Source organism: Perognathus longimembris, chromosome 6 (genome assembly GCF_023159225.1).
Source record: "Perognathus longimembris pacificus isolate PPM17 chromosome 6, ASM2315922v1, whole genome shotgun sequence".
NCBI lineage: Eukaryota > Metazoa > Chordata > Mammalia > Rodentia > Heteromyidae > Perognathus > Perognathus longimembris.
Window position 1 is genome coordinate 50,152,036 of NC_063166.1, and position 20,420 is coordinate 50,172,455.

General features: G+C 39.5%; 1 non-coding gene across 1 annotated transcript; it reads right to left on the reverse strand.

Moving 5' to 3' along the window:
• Positions 1 to 9,759: 9,759 nt before the first annotated feature.
• On the reverse strand, positions 9,760 to 9,924 carry LOC125354041. The gene has a single exon (XR_007211429.1). It is a non-coding gene; the product is annotated as a U1 spliceosomal RNA (small nuclear RNA).
• Positions 9,925 to 20,420: the final 10,496 nt, after the last annotated feature.

Consider the following 20,420-nt stretch of genomic DNA (forward strand, 5'->3'; position numbering starts at 1 on the left):
TGAATCTAGACTCTCCTTTTATTCTTAGTATTAAGGTGTTATGGAGAGGAATTACCATTTGAACCTAATATCTTCTAAGGATACTTGGAAGACTTCTAATCACTTCATTGTACAATTCCCTGTTGCATTAATATAAAACTGTGCTTTGAATTATCTGACCCTGCAACATTGAACTTGCTAGAATATATTTCCTTCCAGGAACCACACAAAAGCTTTCAGGGGTTGTAACACATGCAACCTATTTGGGTGAGGATTTTGTATGGATTGACTGGTTGTTTGGTTGGTTGGTGTTTTTTTTTTGTTTGTTTTACCTCGAACAAGTTTTTAAAATTTGTACTGTAAAGTTGACATACAGAAAGAATACAGTTACACAAGTCAGGTATTGAGTACATTTCTTTTTGAACAGTGTGCCTCTTCTCTGGTTCATTCTCAGTTTTTCCCTCCTGACCTCCCTCACAAGTTGTACAGTTCATTTTCAACATAGTCTAGTATCACTGCTGCATTAGTTCACCCTCTGACCCACCATTTCTGTACTTCTACTTCCTCTCCCCAAATCAGATAAACTTACATACAAGACAAAAGGTACAGAAATAAAAAATGGTGCCCAAAGGAGCAAAACGGAACAACAATCACAAAAAGTAAAATAAAAACCTCTTGTTTCCATTTCTTGGAGTTCATTTCAATAAGTGTCCTTCTATATGATCATATGCACATAGCTATTGAGCCCTTGTGCACAAAATTTTTGACTGAATTGATAGCTACTCATAAAGGGCAATTATGGAAATTTTCCTACCAAAATTTAAGATTACTGACTTCTTTTTGGTCTATTTGATTCGCTTGAATAAGTGTCTCATTTAAGTGGCCATTTACACTTCAGTTCACCATAGTCTTCCCTCTGTACCCTTACCTTACACTGGGCTGTGATTGCTAAGAAACTTCTAGAAACTATTGGGCTTATAAACCCCTAATCCACTAAACAGATGATAAGTTGGAGAGTACCAGTCAGATGTGGACCACTACTGCCAGTTTAACTGCCTGCTACTGATTTGCAACTAAGTAAGCAACTGCAAGTCTTTAGACATTTTGTGAGATGAGGACTCTTGATAATGCCAAGGGCTGGTTTTAAGTTGGGTTCAGATGAACCTCCTGCTTTAGTCAGCTGGGTAGCTGAGACTGCAGCAACCACTGTGGGCAGCTGCCTTTAGAAATGTTCCTAGCAGGGGCTGGGGATATGGCCTAGTGGCAAGAGAGCCTGCCTCGTATACATGAGGCCCTGGGTTCGATTCCCCAGCACCACATATACAGAAAACGGCCAGAAGTGGCGCTGTGGCTCAAGTGGCAGAGTGCTAGCCTTGAGCAAAAGGAAGCCAGGGACAGTGCTCAGGCCCTGAGTCCAAGGCCCAGGACTGGCCAAAAAAAAAAAAAAAAAGAAAAAGAAAAAGAAAAGAAAAAAAAGAAATGTTCCTAGCAATTTGATACTGTTACTACATCCAAGCACAGTATCAGTGGACTCTTGAAGTGGATGCTAGTCATGTGGAGGAAGACCATGTGTTGGTCCATGAGAGACTGGAAATCTCCACACATTGGTCCACCACACTGAAAGGCTCTGCACTAGCAGATTCTCAACAATCAGTGGACTAAGTGAACATTAAGTTAAAACACAGTACATTATGGTATAAATACAGTAAACATATGGTTATCTATTTTGTGACATAACTTTAAGACCATCACTGACATAGATTTCACTCAACATCATTTTTAAGCCACCAGAATCCCAAGTAGTCTTTTATGTCTAAATGACACATTTTCTGCTAAAACAGTCAGTATGCCCCTTAAACTCTCAATCTCATTTGTCATGCCTGGTACGTGGAAAACTTGCCTGGAGAATTATGGTCCTCATGTCTTTGTTATATAATGGATTCCTCTAGTGTTTTCTAACTAGTATTAAGGCAATTCCTGTAAGCACACGAACTGTAACCCCACAAAAGTGCATGCCCTTTTCTGTTGTTAGAAAACAATTAGATTTTTCATTTCTATTATTAATGAATTAGCCACTCTGACACTCTTTCTCATCCCTCCTGCCTGTCAGAGAACATCAGAGCTGACAGAAATGGTGTCATAAGAGGCACAGTAGGGCATCCCCACCAGCTTCCAACAAGTGAAGAATCCAAAGGACAGCCCTGGCACAGGAATGGCTTCAACAGAGGCAGAGCGGCTTCAGGTTCTTGTGTCTGAGCTCAGAGGTAGGATTGCCTGTAACACTTTCTACAGGAAAACAAAGGCTGTTCACAAGCTTGCATCTGTGTCATCTGCCAACAGAAATGACAATTCACATGGTCTTTGATAATCAATCCCTACTATTAAGTCTGAAGTGACCCACCCACCTAACATACCCACTTCTTGTTGTGTACATGTTAACATTTTTTAAACTGACTTTATTATTATTATAAAGGCAATGTTCAGAGGAATTACAGTGACATAAGTCAGGTACATTTTCTTTTGTACAGCGTCTTCTGTTCCCTCACTCTCTTCCAGTCCCTCCCATACATACACTTCTATAGACAAGAACAGATACTTGGAATGTGCCAGGGACAAGGATTTTTGCTCTGAGCATTTACTGGGGGAAATAGACCTGTGTTCATCATTTGCAGAATGGCAGATGAGTTGGGCCAATCCAGCCCGAGTGAGGACAGGACAGCATGTGGGAAAACTTGTTGAATTCAAAGGCCAGTGACCTCTACAGGTAGCAGAGAGGAGTTGGCAGTGACCCTTCTCATGAGTCAGTTATGAGGCCAGTGCTTTAGAAATAGGAGCCACCGAGTGCAAATTAGTACAACCACTTTGGAGAACAGTATGGAGGTTTCTCAAAAAGCTCAATATAGTCCTACCCTATGACCCAGCCATACCACTCCTAGGCATCTATCCTAAACAGCAAAACCCAAGATATCAAAAGGACATTTGTACTTCCATGTTTATCGCGGCACAATTCACAATAGCCAAAATTTGGAAACAACCCAGATGCCCCTCCACAGACGTATGGATCCAAAAAATATGGTACTTATACACAATGGAATACTACATAGCGATTAGGAATGGTGAAATATTGTTATTCGCAGGGAAATGGTCAGAACTCGAACAAATAATGTTGAGTGAGACAAGCCTAGAACACAGAAAACAAAGGGGCATGATCTCCCTGATATATGACTGTTAACAAAGGGAGAGGGAGAGACAGTAGAGACCAACTCTGTGAGCACTGTATATGTGCTTGATACACTGTATATTGCATATGGGTCTACCTGACCTAGACAAGAGAAGGAAAAACAGGTTGTAAGATATCACAAGAAATGTACACACTGCCCTACTATGTAACTGCACCCTCTTTGCACAACACCTTGTAAAAAAATTTTATGTTCAATTAATAATTAAAAAAAAAGAAAAGCAGTAGCTTAATAAATTAAGTACTTCTTGGTAAAAAAAAAAAAGGTAGGGGATATTATTACTCATTGGTAAAAAACTATTTATTTATGGGAACAGCCCAGATGCCCTACAAGAGATGAGTGGATCCAAAAAATGTGGTACATATGTACAATGAAATTTTACACAGGTATTAGAAGATTATGTCATTTGCAGGGAAATAGATGGACCTAGAACAAATCATGTTAAGTGAGATAAGCCAACCTTGGAGAGAGAAAGGGCACATGTTTTCACTCATATGTGGAAGTTAGTTCTAAAACCCCAGGACATGGTAAATTATACATGACTGTAGACATACACAGTGAGACCAAAAGCAGATACACTTAGGAGAGGAACACAAAGGTGCAATGCCTTTGTGGCTCTAATCATATAAAATATTTATTGAAATAAACTCCAGGAAATGGAAAAAGAAAAAGAAATAGGAGCCACCGTATTGAATTCACCATAAGTGTAAAAGTATTCTCTGTCAATATCTTCACATGAGCCAAACATGTAGATTAATTTAAAATAGCACCTAAAATAATACATACTCATTACTTTCTCAGCCCAAAGATCACCGATTCTTGTGGTCATGTTTACATACACACCAAAAATGTGGTTGTAAGGACAGTTCAGAGTGATTACATTTTATGGCTACAAGAGTTGGTGACAAAGATATAAACATTTTCCTGCTTTTAATTGATACCAACAAGAAATGCTGGAGGGGATGCGGGGAAAGAGGAGTCCTTCTCCATTGTTGGTGGGAGTGCAAATTAGTACAACCACTCTTCAGAAAAGTATGGAGGTTCCTCAAAAAGCTCAGCATAGACATTCCCTATGACCCAGACATACCACTTCTAGGCATCTATCCTGAACAACAGGTCTCAGGATATCAAAAAGACACCTGCACATCCATGTTTATTGCTGCACAATTCACAATAGCCAAAATATGGAAACAACCCAGATGCCCCACTACAGATGAATGGATCCAAAAAATGTGGTACCTATACACAATGGAATACTACATGGTGATTAGAAATGATAAAATATTGGTATTTGCAGGGAAATGGTCAGAATTTGAACATATAATGTTGAGCAAGACAAGCTTAGAACAGAGAACAAAGGGACATGGCATATAGTCATATATCAATGACTATTAGGGTGGGGGGAACAGTAGAGACCAGGTCTGCAAAACAAAAAAACTTCTTGTCAAATGGTATTTCCACAGGTTTGGGCCAGCGACCTTACATTATGTATCTAAAACCAAACAACTACTAAACATAAAAAGGTCTAGAATAGACCTATCAGTGGATCACAATAGCTCAACAGCTATGTACATATGAACATATAAGACAAGGATAAGCAAAAACAACTCCAAGAGAAAGGACACAGGAGGATTCTATTGTTAATGTTACATTTAAAGTTCAAGGTGAATTTCCTTTGGCATACGCTACATGGTTATTGTATATGATTTTGGTATGCTGAATATTGTATATATGCCTACCTGATCTAGGGGAGGGAAAGAAAAACAAGGGTGTAAGATATCACAAAAAATGTACTCACTGCCTTATTATGTAACTGTACCCCTTTTGCACCACACCTTGTCAAAAAATTTAGTTAATAAAAAATAAATAAAAAATAAAAGGAGGTTAGAAAAAAAGATTGATAATCTGACATATTTTGAAAGTCTTTGTGAATAAACTGCTTCTCATTTCGAAGAATACATTGGGAAAATTGTATGACTTTACATGAGCAAGAACAAACAGGATTTTTGTCCTCATGTAATAAATTTGAAAATCTGTTTGCATTGAAACCACGAGGGACATTTGTTTGGTAATTGCATTTCTGTCTGTTAGCATTTTTTTTTTTTGCCTATTCTTGAACTCAGGGCCTGGGCGTGGTCCCTGAGCTCCATTTGCTCAAGGCTAGCTCTCTACCTCTCGAACCACAGTGCCATTTCCAGTGTTTTCTGTGATTAATTGGATATAAGAGTATCATAGACTTTCCTGCCTGAATTAGCTTTGAAGCACAATCCTCAGATCTCAGCCACCTGAGTAGCTAGAATCACAGGCTTGAGTCACCAGTGCCCAGCAGTGAGCAAAAATTTTATCACATGAATATACATGCTTCTTCTATACATATGATTATGAAGTGATGTAATCCCATTTAGTAACAGGTATTGAGACTGATTTCCACCACCTGGATTAGTAAGAGAAACTGAGCTTCCTCAGCATAGAGCCATTCACCATCCTGGGAAGGAGGACAAGTAAATATCAATGCCCTATTAATCCCCTAGAAACCCAGAAGGCTCAGCTGCTTTAGGTTAGCTTTAATCTTATTTGTCAAATTTATGTCAGTTTGTGGTATGAAAAGTCTGTTCTTTTTGTTTGTCTTGCAACACAGAAGTTCACTAAAAGGATCTAAGAGGCTGGCTTGTTATATTTTCTCCTGTTGTTTCATTATTTGTTATTAATTTATCTTGTTGCTTTTTTTGCTTACAAAGGGCCTGGGAAAACTAGAAACTCAGACTTTATGAGGAGGCCTGATCTTTTAATGTCATTGTGATGTTTTTCCAGCTTCCTCTCAACTGCTGCTCAAATGCTAGAATGCTAGGAATATGGTTGGTTCTTAACTTCTCCATGGTCATACATACATGCAGCCATCCTCCTAAACAGCTAGGGGAGGGAAGTGTCTTATGCACCCCTAGGATGAAGCAGGAGCAGCATGTTGAAGAGAAAACCAGCTTTCTGTTATTCTGTTATACTTACACACGTGACTTTGGAAAGGAAAGCCAATCACGATGACTGAAGATGATGTGACATGTACAAACACATGAGAACGGTAATTCCTGAGTGCATCAGCCCAGGGAGGATGCAGTTAAAGCCACAGAAAGAGGAGCCTGAAGTTTGAGAAAGGAAACCTAAGTGTTGCCTGGGGTTTGTTACTACAGGGAGCTTAGTGCCCAGGATGACTGAAACAGCATGAAAGGCATCAGAGCACATCAACTCAGCATGTGACAAATGCCAGGAAACCCACACTCCAAACAGACAAGGGTGGGAACCCCACTGCATCAAGGAACACATGTCTCTAAAGGTTCCCATTCTAAGCCTGTGGTCCAGAGGAAAGGTCATTTCCAGCCATCCATCTAATAAACATCGATGTGCTAAATAATGCGAGGCTTTCACCCGGTGAGTATGTGGGCACTTGTTATGTGCTAAGCATTCCTACAGGCTCTGACATATAAAGATAAACGCATGGTCCTGATGCTTTCAAAGTCAGTGAAAGCTGCAGAACACCTAATGAAATGGATCGTTATTTTTGTTGAGATGAAGGGCAAGCAAGTATGAATAACAATGATCCAATGCTCAAAATCACAGGCAACAATATCAAATTGTACAAACTAACTATATTAACCTTAAAAGTTTCTTCACAGAAATATAACAATGAACAAGGTAAAAAAGACAATTAAGAATGGGAAAACATATTTTTCAACTTCCTATGGGAAGGAATTCATATCCAGAATTTATAAGGAACTCAAAAAACTCAATAGCAAAGGAGTAATAATGATTATAATGATAATCTAATTTTCAAAACAGGTAAATGACCTTAAGAGACATTTCTCAAGTTATATCAAGGGGCTGGGAATATGGCCTAGTGGCAAGAGTGCCCTGGGTCCGAGTCCTCAGCACCACATATGTAGAAAACGGCCAGAAGTGGCTCTGTGGCTCAAGTGGCAGAGTGCTAGCCTTGAGCAAAAAGAAGCCAGGGACAGTGCTCAGTCCTGGAGTTCAAGGGCCAGGACTGGCCAAAAAAACAAAAATAAAGAACTCAAGTTATATCAATAATCAACAGGTATATCAAAATATTCAACATAACTAATCATCAGAGAAATATAAATCAAAACCACAATGACATATCATCTGACTGCAGTTAGAATAGTTATCATCCAAGAAAAAATGGAGGATGGTGAATATATGCATGTGTGAAAATGGAATAATAAAGCTTGTTGAGACTGGTTTGGGAAGGGGGAGGGGATAAAGGAGAGTGGTTGAAGGCATACAGCCAATCAAAGTTCAATATATAGAGAGATATGGTTATGTCAAGAATGAAACTACGGGGGCTGGGGATATAGCCTAGTGGCAAGAGTGCCTGCCTCGGATACACGAGGCCCTAGGTTCGATTCCCCAGCACCACATATACAGAAAACGGCCAGAAGCAGCGCTGTGGCTCAAGTGGCAGAGTGCTAGCCTTGAGCGGGAAGAAGCCAGGGACAGTGCTTAGGCCCTGAGTCCAAGGCCCAGGACTGGCCAAAAAAAAAAAAAAAGAAAAAAGAAACTACGTTTTCCATGCTAACAAAAGTGTAACAAAAGTGTGGCAAAAGGAGCTGAGAATGTGGTTTAGCAATAGAATGCTTGCCTACCATGCATGAAGCCCTGGGTTCGACTCCTCAGCACCATGTAAACAGAAAAAGCCAGAGGTGGAGCTCTGGCTCAAGAGGTAGAGTGCTAGCCTTAGGCAAAAAGAAGTCAGGGACAGTGCTCAGGCTCTGAGCTCAAGCCCCAGGATTGGCAAAAAATAAAGAAAGAAAACAAAAAAGAAAAAAATGTGTGGCAAAAAAGAATGAATGATATAAATGATATGAATTGATATAAATAAACCTTCTGATATGAAAAAAAAGATGAAAGATAAAAGATGAGGACATGGAAAAAGGAAGCCCTTGCAGACTGTTGGTGAGGATGTAAGTTACTTCATCCATTACAGAAAACAGTATTGATGCTTCTCAAAAAAATTCAGAACAGATCTACTGTGTCATACATCTGTGCATATATTTACAGTACCTGAAGTCAGTATACCAAAGAAACATCTTCTGTCCTATATTTATTGTAGTACTATTCACAATAGCCAAGGCATGAAATCAACCTAACTATCTATCAGTAGATGAATAAAATGTGGAATGTATACATAGTAGAATATATTCAGTCCTAAAAAGGCACAAAATCATGTTATTTGCAGGAAACTGGATGAACCTGGAGAATATTATCTCGAGTGAAATAACCCAGATGCTGAAAGACAAATACTGAACAATCTCACTCATTCATGTAGAATCTAGAAATGTTGATCTCATAAAAGTTGTAAATACAACATTGGTTGCCAGAGATGTGGGAAGGAAAAGGAGGCAGAGATTTGTCTGTGAATACACAGAGACAAATAGGAAGAACAAATTCAGATGATAGTTGAATGACAGGTGTCTACAGTTAAAAGTAAGGTATGCTGTTTCCCAAATTAGCTAGAAGACAGGATTTTTAAAGGTTCTCACCACAAATTAGGAGAACAGCATATTAATTACCTGGTTTTGAACATTACCTTGTGCATGCTTATATCAAAACCTTACATTGTACCCCACAAATAAGCATAATGATTATGTATCAATTAAAAGTAATTGTAATCTTCAGAAAGTCTTTTGAAGGAAAATTCTACTTCTGTTAAAAACAATTTTCCCTAATGTACCCCTCTCCTATTTTGAAGATTCTTTTACTAAGAGGGAAGATTCAGAAGAATTTGTAGTGGAATCATTCTTACTTGTTCTGGCATAGAAGAGAGCCAATAGAACCATGGGCAAATAATTCCATATCATAATGGGTGAATTATTCTATCTCATAATGGAAATGAAAGACCATCTGACTATGTTCTGGCTATTGTAATCTTAACTCATCTCTATAAAAATCCTTTGATCAGCTGAGTGCCAGTGGCTTATATCTAAAATGCTAGCAACTGGGGAGGCTGACAAGATCTGAGGATCACAGTTCGAAGCCAGCCTCGGCAGGAAAGTCTGTAAGACTCTGTTCTCCAATTGAACAACAAAAAAGCTGGAAATGGAACTGTGACAAAAGTAGTAGTGTACCTCTGTACAAAATAACTCAGGGGCAGCATCCAGGCCCTGAGTTCAAGCCCGAGGACTGGAACAAAAACAAAAAGAAAAAACTTTTATTCCAAGGAAATGGAAGCAGACAAGCAATAACCACCAAAGAGAAGACGATAATGTGACAGGCAATAAATTATATTACTCACTACAATGTTTGTCACTGTGTCTACCCATCAATCACTGGGAATAAGGTAGAAAAGGGAACTATGCAAATTGTAGGAATGATTGTTGGTGAAAAATATAGACAGCAACTTTCAAGCTATATTCTACTGTGCATTTCTCTCCTTCCCTCCCTCCCTCCCTCCCTCCCTTCCTCCCTCCCTCCCTCCCTCCCTCCCTCCCTCCCTCCCTCCCTCCCTTCCTTCCTTCCTCCCCCCTGTTTCTTAGGGAAAGTGTAAACTCCATCTCCCACTACCACCAATTATACAGAGCAGTTTTCCATATTGGGAGAAATTACAGGGGTTAGAACATATGGAGTACACTGGATAAGCTCCAACCTAAGGAAACCACCTTCCATGAGCATGGTATCTTTCCTGCCAGGTCAGTATTCTGCCCATTCCTAAACATTCAGTTTAACTTGGCCACAAACTTTTTTAGGGGTCTGGAGGCATGGCTCAAGTGATAGCATGCCTGCCTAGCAAGGGTAAAGCTCTGAGTCCAATCCCCAATAGCACACACACACACACACACACACACACACACACACACACACGCACGCGCGCACACACACACACACACAATTTTTTAGCTTCCCATTGTTTGTTTAAAATAAGTGTGTTCCCTGCCATGTAAAGACAAAGAGTGTGTTGAAGTGAAGATTATGTTCATGGCTGTCTGGGAGTAGTGAGTTGCAGTGATCGAGTGTGCAGGTTTTCATTTTTCAATCTCTGGAGCCTTGCCCAGAAGCCTTCTGGACAGCTGAGAGCTGAAGACTGATGTGAGTTCATCTTCACTTTCTCCCTTTATCATTTGCTCTGCCAGTTCAAACAGTGACCCAGAGCAGCTCTGGCCAAACACAGATGGGAGAGTGAGAGAAGATCTTCCCCAGGCTGACTTCCCAGCTATTTATGGGTACCAGGGACTCTAAAATCAACCTTATTTGTGGCATTCTCAACACTGATATTTTCAAGATGACAGACTAGGCAGTTTTTGCTACTTTCTGATATTTCGGTTTATCTGTAAAGGAAAAACACCAGAGCTGCCTGAGATTGCCATGAAAACCAAATGAGCCTATATATCTATCATATATTATATCTATTATATATTATAGTTTATGTGATTTTTAAAAACCATAGCTCAGTGCATAGACAGTAATACAATTGGTAATGAAGAGGAGAAGGGTGATAATGATGATAATGGTGGTAGTGGTGATAATGATGATGGTGATGGTGATGGTGATTATGACGGTATGGTAGTGGTGGTGGTGATTAATATAAGACAGGGTATCGGTCAAGGCCTGGTACTATGTACCCTAATATTACAAATCAAAGAATTCTTCAACTCCCAACTCTGTTCTGTTGAGAAGAAGGAGAGTAGAAAGGAGGCACATAGTTTGTAACAAGAAGGTAGTTTTGAGAGACCTTCTGAAACTTCCTAGGCACTGTTCAAATGGAAATTTACTCTTTATATCATCTTTACAATAGAATTTTTAAAATCTTAAGAAAGAGAAAACAAATAGAAGAGTTTGAACTCAGTTAATGACAGTATTCAATGTTACTGTAAGTAAAGAAAATCTTTAGGCATTCTAAACCTTTTAAAGAGAAGAGAGATACAGTTGCTGGCATGGTGGTTAAAAATCAGCCTTGTAGCATGTCTGGTTTGGTTTTAGAAAAGCATAGTTGACCTTTTTCAGGTCTCTTGACTGAATTCCCTATGAAAGCAATACAAATATCCTAAGCCCAGCATTTCTCAGAGACACATGTTTTCCTGGTGTCGTTGCCACTGGCTTCCTTCTGCTGAACTTCCACAGAACACAGGAAGGTTGGGGTGGTGCAGGTCAAGATTTATAAGTAAAAAGAGGTTATTCCTAACATTTCCATTTCAGTGTTGTCAGAAGCTGAATTCCAGTTTCCACATGAATGAATTATAGTAAAATTAAAAAAAATAAATAAATAAAAGTCAAGCTAGGCATTGGTGGCTCACACTTGTAATGTGAGGTATACAGGAGGCTGAGCTGTAAGGATCCTGTTTGAAGCCAGCCTGAGCAGGAAAGTCCAGGAGACTTTTATCTCCAGTGAAGCACCAAACAAAACAAAACAAAACAAAACAAAAAAAAGAGCCAGAAATAGAGCTGTGGTTCAAATGGCTGTGTACTAGGCCCTGAGTTCAAGCCCCAGAACACACTCTCCCCCCTTCCCTCTCTCTCTCTCTCTCACACACACATACATACTCTCAGACACACAAGTACACACACACACACACACACACACAGCCAAACCAACTTAAATTCGAACACTATTTTCAATCATTCAATGAAGGATTTCTGTGGAATAGAGATTTTCCAGTCTCTAATTCCATGTAGAGCTAACACTTGCCACCATTAAGAAACAGAATGGAAAATTATACAACCCAACATAAGATTTAGGACATCCTCTAATTTCTAGTCAGGCAGGAAGTCTTAGTGGCACGGTGTGCAATGTAACATCCCTGTCTAGCATTGTCACGCTGTGTGAGGGATCCCCAGTCACTCCCCTTCCATGTTCACACATATGATGTGACTCCAGAAGGAACTTTTACACAACTACTTGTCTGGGAATCAATAATTAGATACTTTTTTGTCCAAACGTTTCTTAGGAACCCACTTTAATGGAAGAGACGTTGAGCCTTGAGTTTTAAGACTAAAATGGAAACCTGTCCAATGAATTATCCCTACAGGGTTTGTCACTGCACTGAGCAGAGGAAAGACTTTGCTTTTAAACTTTGTAGTTCCCTTCTTAATGGTTTCTATATGAGAAACCTTCAAATATTTTTTCAGTTTTTATTAAACCATCTTCCACAACATATTCTGATTTATTTATGAAAGAGGTCTCTAAGATTAAAGTCAAAATATTACTTAATTGACCAAAAATGGGATAAACTAATTATAAACAGTGTTTCCCTGGAATATTCTTGTAAAAGGAGATATAAAATTTTTCCAACTTGAGGAAAATTAGAACACATTAAAAATATTTCAAGCATTAAATGTTCACAAAATAACGAAAGAAGCCTGAAAGCTAAGCAAAAGTCATTCGATGGTCTGTACATTATTATCCCATCCTCCCAGGAGACTCACAATGTTTTATGGGTCACTGGGGTCCTGAACCCAAAACAAACATGAAGGCAGTAAATTATCCCAGCAGTCCTCGATGTCTTTATCAGATTTGCCAAATGTCAAGGAGGAGAAACACAATCCCCTGAAAATTGAGAGGATCGGTTCTTCAAATGTGTCAACTTTCTGTTCAAACATTTTCTATTAATAACCTAACCAGCTCTTCCTTGTATAACTAATAATCTTAGGGGGTCTGGGGGCATTCACAGGCACTTGATAGAAAAGCTGCTCCCATTGCTCAGGAAGGCATTGTTTTAGGAGATATTGGCCTGTAGCCAATGGTACATAGAAAATGGCCTTTGAGCCTTTCTTTTTCTTTCTTTCTTAAATGTATTTTTTTAACTGATGCATAAAAACATAAGGATTGGGACATATTAAGGAGATGCCATGTTCTAGTTTAACAAATGTATATATTACATAATGTTTAAATCAGGTTAGACATATTTATGTCTTCAAATGTTTATCATTTTTATGGTGAAAAAAAATAAGCCTTCTAACTTTTTGGAGCATACAGCAGATCAAGGCTGGTGTTCTACCATTGGAGCCACCATTCCACTTCTAGCTTTTTGGTGGTTCATTGGGGAGAATAGTCTCACAGACATTCTTGTCTGGGCTGGCTTTGAACCATGATCCTTAGATCTCAGTTTTCTGAGTAGCCAAGGATTACAAGTATGAGCCACCCCTGTCCAGTTTCACCTTCTTTCTTTCCAGAAATAATGGAAAATTCGACTTTGATGACTGTTGTTTTCCCTTTTGCACTTTGGTAATGGCTCATTGTCTTCTGGAAAACACTCCTGCTTTTATGTGGACAGCCATTACAACTGTCATTTCCTGTCACTACTTACTATTGTACTAGCCTGGCTATTGTCATTGCTGGAGTAACTTCAGCTTGGAGATATACTGAGGGTACATCTAATGCCCTTAATACCCTGACTGGTACATAGCAAGGGTTTAATGTATATATAATAAATAGAAATTAGTGCAAGTTCTAGGAGTCAGTTATGAGCTGGATTTAAGCCATTCCTGGAACTAATGGAGAACTTGAGCCAGGATCACTGCTCATGTTGGTCGCACAGAGACTCCTAGAAATGCAGAAGTAGGAGTCAGAGGGGTGGGAAACATGCCTCTTAGTGACTGCCAAGTTTTGTCTCCACTGTAAGTTCAGACTTCCTGGTCTAATCCAAGTGGCCTGTATCACTTTACATGATAGGGATGTGCCATGTTCTCCAAAATTGCTAGCCGGCTACAGGAGCTAAGTTCTTTCTACCATTTTCCAGGTTGATTCCATTTAGGGCCACTGCAGCACATAACTTTTTAAGATCACTAAGAGTGGCCCACCCAACTCACTTTCCCAAATGCCTTCAGTTGAAGATCACAGAGATCCTGTAAGTCTTTGTTTTTGTGAGAACTTGCAATTTGATCAAATCTGTATTACTTAGGACTCCTTGGTACAAGTAACCAAACCTGAATTTAATTTGATTTCAGCGGGAATAAGAAGGAATCAATGAGCTCATGGGAACATTCCAGGGGAGAATGAGCATTCGATATGGCTATAACTCAGGTCACCAAAGATATTCTTCTCACTCTGTATTCATTCCTGCCAGCTTCATTGCAAGAAAAACCCCAAATGAAGATTCATACAACCTAACAGTCCCAGAGGAAAGAGAAAATAATTTGATCAAAGATTCTCTTTTCCAGATCCACAACCAATCAAAAAGCAGGTATATGTGCCTGGCCTCCTGAGTTCCCTCCCCTGGATACAGAGACTTTCAGTATTTGATTGGAGAGGAGGGGCCAGGATTAGGAAGAGGTTCCTGAACAAAGGTGAGATGTTGTCAGAATAAAGTTAAATACTACTATGCCACATTTATCAGAACTAGGGAAGGGAAGGAGAACTTCAAAATGGAGAGATAAAAGGCAAACCAATGCAACAGCAATACTTACAAGACAATATGCTATAAACCAACTGTATAACTCTGGGGTGGGGAGGGAACTTGGAAGTGGAGAAGGGGGGAGAAAAATTAAGAGGGAGATAACAAGTTTAATAAGAAATGTCCTCACTGCCTTACGTATGAAACTGTAACCTCTCTGTATGTCACTTTGGCAACAAAAAAATAATAATAATGCATAGGCAGAAACAACCTGCAATGACTCCAAAAATCATTGAGATCACAACACAAATTCTTGCATCTTTTGAATAGAACTTTACCTAGAAATTTTGACTCATGTTTATAGCTTTTCCTTTAGCTTAGGGGCCACTAGAAGTGGATTCCAGGTGGGAATATGAGTCATAGTTTATCTAAATAAAGTAGTTATTCCAGAAAACTCTGAAGGGGAAATAGGAAGGGAGAAAGAAAGGGGAAGAAGGCAAGACAGAGTAAGTCATGGGCAGTTAACAGCAGTAGATAATGAGCTGGAGGTTCAATATCTTTGGGCCTTCAAGCTACAACATAAATCATTCCTTACATGATCTTATACAGGAACAAGGAATCTGCGGTGTGGCATTCGGTATTTGCATTAGGTTCCTATTGCTGCTACAACAAATGATTAAAAACTTCACAGCCTAAAACCTAAAACAACACCGACTCGGTGCTCATCACCAACCGGGGCCCCTCCCCGCCCACGTGACTGTAATCCTTGTTATTCAGAAAGCTAAGATCTGAGGATTGTGGTTCAAAGGCAGCCCAGGCAGGAAAGTCCATGAGACTCTTATCTTGTTAACTGCCAAAAAAAAAAAAAAAAAAAAGTCAGAAGTGGGGTTGTGGTTCAAACAGTAGAGCCTTGATCAAAGTAGTAGCCTTGACCAAAAATACTCAGGGACAGCACTCAATCCCTGAATTCAAGCCCCAGGACCTGAAAAAATCAAAGGAAAAAACCCACCAATGCATTATCTTAAGTTCTAAAGATCAAGAGTAAAAAATGATTTTCACTGAGTCAAAAGTACCTACAAGGCTGTGTTTCTTCTGGATGCTCACTTTCTAGCAACCAATAGTCTAGTGGCCAGACCAGCCCCATAGGCTGCTGGGGCTTCTGCTCAGCAACCAAATGTGTGAATGCAGATGAACTCTCAACATTTCTCAGAAGCTGCATATTCTTCAGTACAAATAAAAAAAGAAATTTTGGCCTTGAGTATAGAAAACTTAAGCTCGAAATATGCATTTATACTAGGCACCAATGGCTCCTGCTTATCATCTTGGCTTGTCAGAAGGCTGAGATCTGAAGATCACAGCTGAAAGCCAGACCAAGGAGATAAATCTGAGAAACTCTTATCCATAATTAACCAGCAAAATTCCAGAAGCAAAGGTGTAACTCAAGTGGTAGAGTGCCAGAAAAAGTCAAGAAAGAACCCAGGGTTCTGCATTCAAGCCCATTGAAGCACAAAAATTTTTTTTATGTCTAAATGTTCATTTAGACCAGGTACCAGTGGTTCATGCCTGTAATCCTAGACACTCAGAAGGCTGAGATCTGAGGAGAGTGGTTCAAAGTCACCCTGGGCAGAAAAGTCTGTGATACTCTTATTTCCAAGTAACCACAAAAAAGGCAAAAATGGAGTTTGGCTGAAGTGATGAAGTTTCAGCCTTGAGAAAAAACAAACAAACAAACAAACTCAGAGACAGTGCTTAGGCTTAGGCCCTAAGTTCAAGCCCCAAGACTGGTACATACACACAAAAAATGCTTTCACTCCTAAATATCATTGTTTTCAAGCTACCAAGAGCATTTCTCAGAGACCTTTAACCACCTGTTCAATTTCACTATAATATTTCACTAGTTCACTATGATATTGTTTCTCCTCTGTGGATTCTGAAATGAATATAAAGATTTTCTTGAATTTCATTATGTCATTGTTCAATGAGGTTACAGTTCCACCAGTCCGGTTATGAGTCCAATGCATCTTGGCTACTGTCACCCCTTTCATCTTTCTCCATTTTTCTCCTTCCCAACACTACACTAACATTACATAGTTCAATTTTCACAAAATGTACATTGGATATTGTAGCTGCATTTGCTTGCAAATATCAAGTCTTAAGACAAGTAAAGACGTACCCTGGTCTTGAAATATCTGCTTCATGACATGCTCCTTCTTATACACATATAGTAAATTCTTCTTGGTACATAAGCAAAACACTGTGAGTGTTGGTTCAAGCTTGGGTATAATGAAGTCACATTGACAGTGTATTCCAGGGCTTGCCAGAGCATTTTCACTCGTTGTGTATTGCTTCTCAGAGCCATTCTTCATGCTGTTGTTTGTTCTTTTACGGATGCAGAAACTGAGGCCCTTGTCAAGATAGCAAGATTTGCAACTCCCATGCAACATTTGAATAGAAGTCTTTGGGATGAGAATTTCATTGGATTTGCCTTATACTTTCACTTGTGAGCCTGGATACACTTTTCTTTAAATCAATAAAGGTGGAGATGGCAAGTGTCTCAACGCACCATGACACCTGACACCTGGTTTGTTCTTCTTTCAATATCACATAGAAACTTGTGAAAATTTTCACTTCACCAGTTCGTGAGCATAATTGACACATAAGTCAAATAGGAGGAATTTAAATATGCAAGATCACTCTAACAGAAAGAGACATAATCTAGCTTTGCTTTAGTGTAAAAATGAAGATTTTTCTAACAACTTCTTGTTCTCTGAGAACCTATAAAGCTAAAAATGACCAGAGCCTTTAATTTCTACCAGAAGTCACTATCAGTCTGAAATTCACCAATTTTGGTGCTAAAAGTAGGGTTCCAAAGATTGCAGCACTTAATCACCTTGACGTGGAATAACAATACAGTGACACATGGAGTCAACCAACCCTCAGAAGAACAGGATGGACCAGGCCAAATGATATTTCTCTGCCCCTCAAAAGACACCCTAATGAGAGGTGAGCAATCTCATAGACTTGAAGCCTTGGTTCCCCAGCTTGGCTTTACACACAAAGGAAACTGTAGGAAAAAAAGAAAGAATCCATGAGGTGGAGACACCATTGACCTCATCCAATGCCTTCCATACCCCCTTTATGCCTGGCTCTATTCCTTCCATGTTTCTGGGTAGCCCCTCAGCCACCCTTTTTCCTCTACTCAACAAATCCAAATAAGGCCTTTCTTCTAACTAAAACATTCTAAATTTGATTAAACTACCACTAGAAATAGTTATAAAATGAATTCCACATCTATTTTAACCTATCCCACTTTTTATTTTTCTTCTGCCTCTTCAAGAGCTTTTCCACAAATTTCCAGATTAGCTACAAATGTGTGTCTATTTTTTGAAGACTCCCCAAAAGCAATGCACTTGCCTCTCACTCACCTTGTCCTTCTCTTTCTTTATCAACATGCAGAAGATACGTTGTGTTAAACTTGACACTCATTTATTTCTGTATTCAGCAGACTGATCATACATCAAGGTGCCATGTACTGTGCTATCCTATTTCACAGGGAAGGTAGATGCAATGAGAAAGCACATTACTCACCCTTCACAGCCCTCAAACCTGTGGCACACTCACAACTAGGAACAGTTTACTTATTGAGCAACACAGAAAAAAGTGAAATCGGTGCCTCCATGGAACTGGAAGACAAGACATGAGAGAGGAGAATGAGTCCTCTGTGCTCCCACATGCAAGTGGCAAACATCACAGATTAGAGAGAGGGATGGAAGTGGGTCCTAAGAGCCTTCCTGGATGAACCGTCATCCTGCTATGATCTGAAGCCAACATCAGCGATGTCTAGCCTATCTGTGAACTTTGTAATGAGCTTCCTCAAAACTCATTGACTTAAGATAGTAATGATTATTGCTCATGTGTTCTAAGATTAGCCAGTGAGGAGGAAAGACAATGAGCTGAAGCCGACAAGGTACTAGCTGAGCAGCTCTGAATTGAACTCAGAAAACTGGCCAAATCTCCTTGCTATGACTGGGGTCTGTATCTCCCCAACCTGGGCTCTTTGTGGGTCCCAGGCTCAGAAGACAGTGGCCACTCAGGAGAAATTCTTTTCATAGTGATGAACGCTGGTGAAACCCTACATGGCTTCAAAAGGCCTTGGGCCAGACATTGTACTTCTGCCCAAAGTCAATCAACTGGTTCAGACCAAAGTCAAAAGGCAGAGGAATCCACTCCTCCCATGTCCGGGTCGTTGAAACCTTAGGGATGAAAAGTTGGACCGGTAAAGCAATCCATCGTAGGTGGGTTCAGAGGGGAAATCATGCAAAATTCCATTCAGAAGCTTGCAAGCACAAGTATCAAAGAGCCAAGACAAGCTTACATCAGGTTAGGCGGAGAATAGGGCTGAGTGAAACTGGCAGTGGCTGGGAGCCAAAACAAAGGGCTTAATCCTCAACTTAAACCAATGGGAATCAAGTCTATGGTCTCCCTTATTGGGAATAATTAGTACAGGTTTAGGCAAGTCATAGCAGAGGATCACAAGAGCCCAATAGCTATACCCTTATGAAAACATAAGATAATGCTAAGTGAAATGAACTCCATGTTATGGAAATGATTGTTATATCACTGTTGTAACTACTTTCAATGTCCCATCTGTATCTGTGGCTTCTATTATTGATGATGTTCTTGTATCACCTTCCTGTGGTTGTACCTACACTATCTCTGTAATCTTATCTGAGTATATTGGAAACCATGTATACTGGTATTAGAAGTAGGAAATTGAAAGGGAATACCAAAATTGAGAGACACAGGGTAAAAAAAGACAAGCAACTACAAAAGCAATACTTGCAAAACTGTTTGGTGTAAGTGAACTGAACACCTCATGGGGAGAAAGGGAAAGGGGGAGGAGGGAGGGGGGTATGAGGGACAAGGTAACAAACAGTACAAGAAATGTATCCAATGCCTAATGTATGAAACTGTAACCTCTCTGTACATCAGTTTGATAATAAAAATTTGAAAAAAAAAAAAAAAGAGTGAAAGCAAGAGGAAAAAACAATCACAAGATGTTTGTAGCTACAGGGGAAAAGTAGGATAGAGAAATCAAGGTACCTCAGAAGCATGATCCAAGGAAGAGGGATACAGTGTATCTATTGATCTGTTTCAGACCAACCTGGCTCCAAAAGCAAATGGAATGAATTATTAATTCCAAAACAGGGGACAAACCCATTAGCATAAGTCACCATATGTATAATCGATGAATGATTAGATTTGCTCCCAATTACCAATGCAGAAACAAATTAAATGGGGCCCTTTGAGAAGTTGCCTAAGACCCAAATGTATAGTGCTTTTTTTTTCCTGAAACATTTTTTTCCTATCCTCTCTGGAAAATATGTAAGTGGCCTGTCTAATCCCAGAAAATTTGTTATATTAAGTAATTCCCCACAGAAGACTGAGTCACTGCCTCCAAATAGCCCCACCCCAATGTGCTTAAGAGTGAACACGGGGAAGACTCTATACCCAAGCCAGCCCAAAGCCAGGGTAAACAACCCAGTCACACCGAGACTAGAAGTTAGACTTTATTTCTTATTGGAGCAGCTGGGTGGGAATTTTATTAGAAACTGTCATCACCTGCAGAGCTAACTGAAACCTAGGGAGATGTGCATTTACAAAAGAATGCCCTTAGCAAATTCACATTTTGAATGTGTTTTTTTTAAGTATTGAGGAAAATGAAGGTTAATGTTTTTTTTGTTGTTGTTTTGTTTTGTTTTTCAAATTTTTATTATCAAACTGATGTACAGAGAGGTTACAGTTTCATACATTAGGCATTGGATACATTTCTTGTACTGTTTGTTACCTTGTGCCTCATACCCCC